This window comes from Triticum aestivum, chromosome 2A (assembly GCF_018294505.1).
Source record: "Triticum aestivum cultivar Chinese Spring chromosome 2A, IWGSC CS RefSeq v2.1, whole genome shotgun sequence".
In the NCBI taxonomy this organism is placed as follows: Eukaryota; Viridiplantae; Streptophyta; class Magnoliopsida; order Poales; family Poaceae; genus Triticum; species Triticum aestivum.
Window position 1 is genome coordinate 717,766,821 of NC_057797.1, and position 8,955 is coordinate 717,775,775.

Below are 8,955 nucleotides of genomic sequence, written 5' to 3' on the forward strand. Positions count from 1 at the left end.
AGGGGGAGAGGGAAGGAAAGAGGGGGGAGAGGGAAGGAAGGGGGGATCATATTCCACTCTTTCCTTTCCCTTCCCCTCTTTCCTTCTCCTCCTCGGCCTTGCCCATATGGGGGCGCACTAGCCCCTTGTGGCTAGTGTGTTTCCCCTCTTGGCCCATAAGGCCCATATCTTTTGGCGGGGGTGCCCGGAACCCCTTCCGGTGACCCGATAAGTACCCGGTTCACCCCGAAACACTTCCCATGTCCGAATATGCTCATCCTATATATCAATCTTTACTTCTTGACCATTTCAGGACTCCTCGTCATGTCCGTGATCTCATCCAGGACTCCGAACAACATTTGATCACGAAATCACATAACTCATATAATAATATATCGTCATTGAACGTTAAGCATGCGGACCCTACGGGTTTGACAACTATGTAGAGACACCTCTCTGGTCAATAACCAATAGCGAAACCTTGATGCCCATATTGGCTCCTACATATTCTACGAAGATCTTTATCGGTCGAACTGTTATGACAACATACGTAATTCTCTTTGTCCTTCGGTATGTCACTTGCCCGAGATTCGATCATCGGTATCTTCATACCTAGTTCAATATCATTACTGGCACGTCTCTTTACTCATTCCATAATACATCACCTCGTGACTAACTCCTTAGTCATTTTCTTGCAAGCTTATGATGTGTATTACCGAGAGGGCCACTACTAGGGAAAACCCTAGTAGTAGCGCTTGTTTTTGAGCTAGTAGTAGTGCTTGTACCAACGCTACCACTAAGGCGCTATAGCTAACTAGTAGCAGTAGCGCTGGAAAGGGAGCGCTACTGCTATACCTAGTTAGCAGTAGCGCTTTTCTTTGGTAAACGCTATTGATAGTACTAAGTAGCAGTAGCGCTTCTTCTGAAAAGCGTTGTTGCTAACTTTTCCTATATTTTTAAAAATACAGCTTATTTTCGTTGTGGTTTTATATACAGTACTTTCATCACATGATTTTATGACCATGATTAGTTATTATATATAATAGTGGGTGAAATGAATGTGGAGTAGATTCAAGTGGAGGCAACATGTGGAGCATGTCGAAAGTACTACTAATCCAAACTTGATCTAGTTTGGATTAGTAGTACCTTCGATGTGAGCCACATGTTGCCTCCACTTGAATCTAATCCATGTTCATTTCACCTACTGATATATATAATAACTCATCATGCTCATATAACAACTTAGCATCATGCATCATCGATCATAATATTAAATAACTCATCATTGGTATCATAATAACAAGTCATACTCATCATCATTGATCATACAACTTCTACTCGATACCACATCATCATCATAGTCATCTAACCAATCCTACTTAGTTGTTCTTAGCACATGATCATGAGTATTAGCTAGGACCTACTACCTTCTCCTAGGTAAAATAGCATAAAACAAGATAGCCCCTGACTCTCCATTATGGAGAATGGAGATTATCCTGTCTCCAATTCTTGCCTTTCGCACAATCTTACTTCCAAGAACCTCCCTACGACTGACCATACATTTTTTCTATTCTTTGATTATCAGATCTTCACTATTTTTAGAAATCCGATATGCACATGTGTGACTCGTAGGATGACCTGGCTGTATGTTCAAAACATCAAGGCGACCATTCTCATACATTAGATGAGGCACACAATCCGATGGGATTTTCTATTGAAAAACATAGTAATAACTTTGTAGTTATCAATGTACTTAAGTTTTAAAAGAATTTATGCAAAAGATGCACAGATGTCGTAATAGTAAAAAATCTTACCATGGCATCTCCATGGATGTTAGCGTGGTTCAACACATACACTAGTGGCACGTATTCACCATAATGTGGAGGAGTTTGGTATTAGGTATTGTAATTCTCAAGATCAGTACAAAGTGCGATCAGATGATTTTTCTCCTGATAAGTTAACTTAGAGCCATCGGTGTAGTAGGTTCTGTCTACCATCTTCCGCACATTTTTTGAAGAATGAAAATAAGCTATCAATGGAAATAAGCTGTCAACTATTTTGAAATAAAGAATATAAATTAGTTAATAACTATGTTTGAGAAACTCACATAGCGGTAGAATTGGAAGCGTATCAACAAGGACCCAAATGTCCATATTTTCTTTGTCGATGTCAGGATCACCAAGATCCATGGTGACAAGCATACCCTCATAAAAACCATACATCTTGCAAAGTGCTTCCCAACTTTTGCAACCAAAATGGGTTACGCTCTCATAATTGTACAGATTTACTTCAAAATCCGTACCATGATGGGTCCTTAGGTGAACTTTCTTCGTTTCAAAATTTTCATGGTCTTCAAAATCCATCCTCTCCAAGACATAGCGTCTTCAAAATTTTAATTAGATCATCAAATCTCATATACCTAAATTTTCTTACTAAAAATAAACTAGTTTTATTAATTCAACTAGTTCAACTAAGCACTTACAATAAATAAAATAAACTAGTACTTACTAAAAATAAACTAGTTTAACTAGTTCTATTAATTTTCTAACTAATTCTATTAAAAACTTACTAAAAATCAGTAAAAAAATATATTGAATTCTTTCTATAAAGTAAACACCACTGCCCTAAATTAACATCTAATTAATTAGTTACCTAACCTACTTCCCTAACTAAAAACATCTAATTAATAGTACCACAACCAAACTAGTTAAGCAAACATCTAAAAAACATCTGATTAACCTAGTTAGCAAACCTAATTGTCCTAGCTACTTCACTTAGTTCAACTTAGTTAACCTAATGAACTAAATTGACCTAAGTTAATTAACCTAGAGGGAGGAGGGAGGAGGAGTACCTCACGTTGTGGAGGAGGCCGGCACGGGAGGAGGCTGGTGCGGGACGACCGGCTGGGGAAGAGGACAGCGCGGGGGAGGGTGGCCGGCGGGGGAGCAGAGCCAACGCGGGCGAGGACGGCCGGTAGGAGAGCTCCCGCACGGGGGACGGCGGTGCGCGGGGGAGGGCGGTGGCGATGATGGCAGAGAGGTGCGCGAGTGAGTGAGGGCCGGAGGAGTGAGAGAGAGGTTGAGCGCGGGCCGTTGGGCTGGATAAGGAGCCGGTAGTAGTAGCGCTGATATGTAGAAAGCACTACTGCTACGTCCAGTAGGAGTAGCGCTTCATACATAAAAGCGCTACTACTATGCCTGGCCTGCCGACAACGGCCTGGCACTTGTAGTAGTAGCGTGTTTTTACTAAAAGAGCGCTACTAGTAAGTGCATAGTAGTAGCGCTTTCTAAAAAAGCTCTACTGATAAGTAGTAGCAGCGCTTTGTTATAATAAGCGCTACTACTATGCTACTGTCTATAAGCATTTTCCTAGTAGTGGGCCCAAAGATACCTCTTCGATACTCGGAGTGACAAATCCTAATCTCGATCTATGCCAACTCAACAAACACCTTCGTAGATACCTGTAGAGCATCTTTATAATCACCTAGTGACGTTGTGACGTTTGATAGCACACAAGGCATTCCTCCGGTATACAGGAGTTGCATAATCTCATAGTCGAAGGAATATGTATTTGACATGAAGAAAGCAATAGCAATAAAACTAAACGATCATTATGCTAAGCTAACAGATGGGTCTTGTCCATCACATCATTCTCCTAATGATGTGATCCCGTTATCAAATGATAACTCATGTCCATGGTTAGGAAACCTTAACCATCTTTGATCAACGAGCTAGTCTAGTAGAGGCTCACTAGGGACATGTTTGTTTATGTATTCACACATGTATTAGGGTTTCCGATCAATACAATTCTAGCATGAATAATAAACCTTTATCATGAATAAGGGAATATAAAATAACAACTTTATTATGGCCTCTAGGGCATATTTCCTTCATCTCCATCGTCGCCGGCATGAAACCATGATCTCTATCATCGTGTCACCATCGGGGTTGTCATGCCAACCATGATTCTACTACTATCGCTACCGCTTAGTGATAAAGTAAAGCATTACATAGCGTTTAATGATTGACACGCAGGTCATACAATAATTAAAGGCAACCCTATGGCTCCTGTCGGTTGCCGTATGCATCGACATGCAATTCGATATAAACTATTACAAACATGATCATCTCATACATCAAATATATCTCATCATGTCTTTGGCCATATCATATCACAACATACCCTGCAAAAAACAAGTTAGATGTCCTCTAATTTGTTGTTGCATGTTCCACGTGGCTGCTATGGCTATCTAGCAAGAATGATTCTTACCTACGCAAAACCACAATGGTGATATGCAAGTTGCTATTTAACCTTCTACAAGGACTGCCTTCGTTGAATCCGATTCAATTAAGGTGGGAGAGACAGGCCAGCCATCTTATGCAACAAAGTCACATGTCAGTCGATGGAACTGATCTCATGTACGTGGACATGTAAAGTTGGCCCGGGCCGCTTCATCCCACAATACCATTGAATTAAGACAAGACCAAGGAAGGAAGCAATCTGAATATCAATGCCCACAAACTCCTTTGTGCTCTACTCGTGATGTCGTCTACGCATAGACCTAGCACATGATGCCACAGTTGGGGAACGTTGCATGGGAAACAAAAAATTTCCTACGCTCACCAAGATCAATCTAGGAGATGAACATCTACGAGAGGAGAGATTGCATCTACATACCCTTGTAGATCGCTAAGCGGAAGCGGTACGTAGTCAAACGTCTTCGCGATCCAATCACGACCCGTCCCGCAAACTCCCGATCTAGTGCCAAATGGACGGCACCTCCGCGTTCAACACACGTACGGCTTGATGATGCCTTCACCTCCTCGATCCAGCAAGCGATGGTGAAGTAGTAGCTCGAGTCCTTCGGCAACACGATGGCGTGATGGCGGTGATGGTGAAGAAATCTCAGCAGGGCTTCGCCAAGCCAAACAGAGAAGAAGATGGACTGCGAGGGAGGGGAGGGGCGACGCCGCGGCGTGTAGGGGTGCGGTTTCCCTCCCTCTCCACCTCTATATATAGGGGAAGAGAGGAGGGGGTGGCGCCCCTAGGGTTTACCCTAGGGGCGGCCAGGGCAGATGGGGGCGCCCCAAGGGAAACCCTAGGGTGACTTGCCCAACAAGCCAGGTGGAGGCAGCCCTAGGGGGCGCCCCACCTCCTCTGGTAACATGGGAGGGGGACTTGGGGGCGCACAGCCCCTTAGTGGGCTGATGTGCTCCCTCCCCTTGGCCCATGAGGCCCCCAACAGGTGTCGGGGCCCCACAAAACCCCTTTCGGCTCTCCTGGCCTCAACCCGGTACTCCCGGAACACTTCCGAACTCCGATGACCTTCGTCCTCCTCGTTACGTCCAGGATCTCATCCGGGACTCCGAACAACCTTTGGTAACCACCATAATGACTCAACTGTACTTATATCGTCACCAAACGTTAAGTGTGTCGACCTTGCGGGTTCGAGAACTATGCAGACATGACCGAGACACCTCTATGGTTAATGACCAATAGCGGGACATGGATGCGCATATTGGTTCCTACATATTCTAAGAAGATCTATCGTCGAACCTTGATGGCAAGGATTCAGCTAATCCAGTATGCAGTTCCCTTTGACTATCGGTATGTTGCTTGCCCGAGATTCGATCGTTGATATCTCCATACCTAGTTCAATCTCGTTACCGGCAAGTCTCTTTACTCGTTCCGTAATACAAGATCTCGTGGCTAACTCTTTAGTCACATTGCTTGCAAGCTTACTGTGATGTTGTATTACCGAGTGGGCCCTGAGATATCTCTCCGTCATACGGAGTGACAAATACCAGTCTTGATCCATGCCAACTCAACACACACCCTCGGAGATACCTGTAGAGCACCTTTATAGTCACCAGTTACGTTGCGATGTTCGGTACACACAACGTACTCCTCCGGTGTCAGTGAGTTGCACGAACTCATGGTCATAGGAACATATACTTGACATGCAGAAAATGATAGCAATAAACTTGACAAGATCATATGCTACATTCATAGTTTGGGTCTTGTCCATCGCATCATTCTCCTAATGATGTGATCCCGTTATCAGATGACAACTCATATATATGGTTAGGAAACGTTAATCATCTTTGATGAACGAGATAGTCTAGTACAAGCTCAGAGGGACACGTTGTTGGCTGTGTATCCATACATGTATCTGAGTTTCAGATCAATACAATTCTCGCATGAATAATAAATAATTATCACGAACAGAGAAATATGATAATAACTAATTTATTATGGGAAACGTTCCCTGCCGGACGACCGGCTGCACGTCGAGCTAGTCGCGTCTGCAGCGTACGATCTGCCCTGATCCACCGGCTCCTCTTGCACCTACGCGCACATGCTGGTGAGCCCTAATCAGTTTTTTCTTTAGCTGCCAGACCTTTTTTTTCCCTACACTTGTCTCTGTCCCTACCCGTGTCCGGTCATTTCCTCTTTCCTTTTTTTTGTTGCACATGCCATGAACAACCCGTCGGAGCCCTGACCGGTTGATATCGAGCTACAACCGGCGAGTTGTTTTTTAGGGACCGGCGTGATTTTTTGCTGCGACTGGCGACAACGAGGCATTTTTTGCTACAACCGACGAGTAAATTTGCTAGGGCCGGTGTGACCTTCTCCGGCTACCACCGACGACGATTTTTTTTCTACGAACGACGACGAGTTGTTTTGCTTGGACAAGCGAAATTTTTTGATGTGTCCTAGCGATGGCAAGTCATGTTTTTTGCTGCAACCGGCTATTATTTTTGCTGGGATCGATGAGATTTTTTTGTCGCGACGGGCGATAATTTTTTTTGCTACGACCCGCTGATGGCAAGTCATTTTTTTGATGGAACTGGCAATCATTTTTGCTGGGACCGGCGATAACTTTTTTGTTTTTTTTGTGAGAAGCCGCCGGCGAGAATTTTTGCCGCGGCCTAGCGATGTCTAGCCTTTTTTATGCTGCAACCGACAATCAACTTTGCTCAGACCCGGGAGAATTTTTGTTGAGCCAGCGACCGTGAGAATTTTTGCTAGGACCGGGTGATTGCAAGCCTTTTTTTTGCTGCAACCGGTGTTTATTTTTGTTGCGACCAGCGAGAATTTTTGTTTCGACCAGTGACCGGCGAGAATTTTTGCTACGACCCGGTGATGGCCATTTTTTTGCTGCAACCAGCGTTCATTTTTGCTGCGACCAGCAAGAATTTTTGTTGCGACCAGCAAGAATTTTTGTTACGACCAGTGACCGGCGAGAATTTTTGCTATGACACGGTGATGGCCATTTTTTTGCTGCAACCGGCGTTCATTTTTGCTGGGACCAGCAAGAATTTTTGTTACGACCAGCCAGCGAGATTTTTTGTGGCTGAGATGTTTTTGCTAGGATAGGGGAGATGATTTGCTGGGACTAGCGAGACGGAAAACTGCAACCGGCAAGACAATTTGTTTGGACCAGGAGAGGCCATGCTACAACGAACTTTTTGCATGAAGCAACGACATCCAGTTGCAACAGTGATGCAGGGCGGCGGCACCGAGCTGCAACAGTGGACGGGATATTCATGGGAGTTGGGGTATCAGAGTCGACGAGCAAAGCATCGGAGCATGGCGCTGGCAACTCGTTTCGTGCATGCACGGCCGGACGACGGAGTGCCTGCGAGGCGACAACAGCAAGTTGCAACCGCGATGCAGGGCAGCCATGGTGTGTTGTGACGGTGGACATTCGCAGAAGCTGGGCGTCACGAGAAAAGCTAGCTACGGCGCATGGCAACCACTACCTGTTCCATGCGGGCGGACAAAGCGGGCTCGTTTTGCATGGGATTCAGTGGTTTCAGTTTTGCATGACCCAACGTCTCAAACGAGCTAGATCCAACGTTTCAGGATGGACGAATCCAACGGATGCAAGTGGACCGGCGGAGCGACTCGGCCGGTCGACCGGCGCAGAGTAGCGCCCATTTATTATTGCCTCTAGGGCATATTTCCAACTGATTCGGACAAAGTCGAGCTTGGATAGAACTGAAGAAGTTTTGATGAACGAAGAAGAAGGTCAAAGGGTTTATAAAAAAATTGCATCTTTGGTACAATCTATATTTACACAAAATGGACCATAATGAAATTTGGATTTTAGGTATCTAGGGACGATTCACTTGGAAGTAACTATTTCCTAGATACCTGTGGTACTTCACGAGTGAATAAATCAAAAAAAATATCAAAAAATGAGCTAAATTTAATGATTTATCAATGGGTAGTGTTAGGCGTGGTAAGAGGGTGAGTTTGACTCACGAACAATCTACAAGTGAAGGACCGATCGTTTAACGATAGTACTGTTGTCCTGGTCACGAAAAAAGTCAACGGTGATTTCCTTGTACAAAGAAGTGTCTCTATTCAGAGATTTCTCTACTTAGATGAATAAATCATACTCCATCTAGATTATTAGCGAATATGTATCCCAATCAATTTCAAGTTAAGGAGGATAAGCGAATTTAAAGATTCTTTTTTGATGTTATTATGTGTTATTTACTACTTTTGGCTTTGGGAAAGTTTTCAACTTCAGTAGTTCTTGACAAGTCCCAAGTGGGCAACACTCCTGCTCCGGTTTTAGTGTTTTTAATATATTTTTTGTCTTTTTGGTTTTTGACTGTTTTCCTTTTCTTTTTTCTTTTCCAGTTTTCCCCTTTTCTTTTTTTTTCTTCTAGTTTTATGTTTTCTACTTTTTTCATGCCGTATATTTCTGTTTTGCAGTTTGCTTATTTTTCTATTTTTTCTTTTGTCATTTTTCTTTTACTTCCATGAATATATTTATTTTGCATATAGCTATTTTTTAGAGTAAACCCTGAACATTTTTATGCCCAATGGATTTTTAAACATAATGAACTTTTTTTATACATAGTGAACATTTTCTAAAAATGCAATGAGGTGTTTATCCAATTTAAAATTTTAAAAATCACTTATGCATTTAAAAAATGTTCCCCTAATTGAAAAGTGTTG